This window comes from Hemiscyllium ocellatum, chromosome 13 (assembly GCF_020745735.1).
Source record: "Hemiscyllium ocellatum isolate sHemOce1 chromosome 13, sHemOce1.pat.X.cur, whole genome shotgun sequence".
NCBI classification, from domain to species: domain Eukaryota; kingdom Metazoa; phylum Chordata; class Chondrichthyes; order Orectolobiformes; family Hemiscylliidae; genus Hemiscyllium; species Hemiscyllium ocellatum.
Genome location: NC_083413.1, coordinates 73,599,935 through 73,601,738, shown reverse-complemented (window position 1 = coordinate 73,601,738; position 1,804 = coordinate 73,599,935).

The window sequence follows — 1,804 nt, the reverse complement described above, 5'->3', positions numbered from 1 at the left end:
CAACCATCTGCAGTCAGCCCCAATCCAGTCGGAGGCACAGGCATCTCCTACCGATCATCAATTCAAAAGGGACCATGCAAGAAGATTGCCACATGCTCCTTACTAACTTGCAACCCAATTCTTCAACTGATGGACAGCTGCCAGAGCTTCTGTAAACCCTTAACGACTGAGCTCAAATGGGTTCTGGGCTCTCCTGCCAGCAGATTAACCATCTCTTTTCCCATGTGAAATGACAAGGGGGTGGGAGCCCTTTGCAATTCTACCACTTGGAAGGATTCCAAAGTGAAAATTGAAGAAGGAGGATGAAGGCAAGGGCTGATGAGGGACATGTGAGGGAGGAAACGGAGGCCCCCAACTATTCCGGTATGACGGAGGCATTTCAATGATGCAGAGATTTCATCAATATATTCACTGCAGAAAGTTAAGCAAGATTTTGATTCACTAATTTATTCAATTCTACACAGCTCAAGGTTTGAAACAAAAGAGCAGAAAATCACATACCTTAAAACATCCGCTTACATTTAATTGATATTATGTAAATTCAGTCTTTCCAGTTGTAACAAATTGTCTAGACCAATGCTTCAAAACCATGCCTTGATCAGGTCAATCTAGTTTTGTCCTCTTGGTCAAATTTCCTAAACTCCCCTCTGCCCCTTCTATTATCCGTAACCATTTACACCTCCCCTGAATGCATTGTTTATTTCTATCCATTACCATCTCCTCATCTTTTCATATTTCTGTTCTCCTGCCTAAGTCCTTTCCATTCATTTGCCCACCCTCTATCCTCCTACCTCAATATTTATTTATAATCTGACTTTTTCCCAGTTTTGATTGGGAGGACATCCACCTGAAATGTTTATTTTGCCACTCTCTCTCCACAAATGTCACCAGGCCTGCGTTCATTCCTCAAATTATCTGCTTTTATTCTGTGCTGTTCAGTGTATCAGGGCATCAATACATTTCCTTCAAGTTGCTTCTGCCCTGTTGGGGTTTCATTTCAGTTGCTTGCCTTGTGTGAAGGATGACCGGACCTATCCTGAAACCTGTGAACCTGAGGTATCTGAGATGGAGCTGCACTTCACAGGAGATTTATACCCTGACCAGGGGTTAGTGTTCATTGTTCTGAAAGATCCCTGGCAATGGGTATCAATGGTGATTGATAGCTTGGGAATTAAGATGAAAAAGCATTGGGGGAGAAAAAGAGATCAGGGAAATCTGGGACACGGAGAGTGACTACAATCACAGATACAGGAAGAAAAACAGGAAAAGTGCATATATCGTCCAGTTAATCTCCCCCATTCCAGTAATGGAATATTTTTAGATCCATTATCTAAACGCAAAGTACATTCATTGCTAGCAACTTGAAATAGAAACAATGTTGGAAACACTCAGTTTTATTGGGCAGAGCTGTCTCCCTACACTATACCAGTTGCTAGTCGTATTGAAGGTTATTGCTACCATTATGGTGCAGGAAGCTAAAGGCCTGCATAATCTAGCATGATAGAGAGAAACCACTTCCTGAAGAGATACCTTATTGCATCTTAGCCACTTGTTACAGGTTAAATTGATATGGTAGACATAGTTACCGACTTTGAGGTCAACCAGATGGCAGGATCTACATGACTTCAGCAGTGTGGGTAACGTGTACAGCGTGCTTCAGTATTAACTCTGTCAGACCCATATGCGACACTCAGCATCAGTGAAGAAAGAAACTGAGTTAATGTTTCGGGTTAAGAACTTCCTGTTAGAAAAGCAAGCTGATTTTAAGTAAATACAGAGAAAGGATGAAGGGGAGGAAAGAACA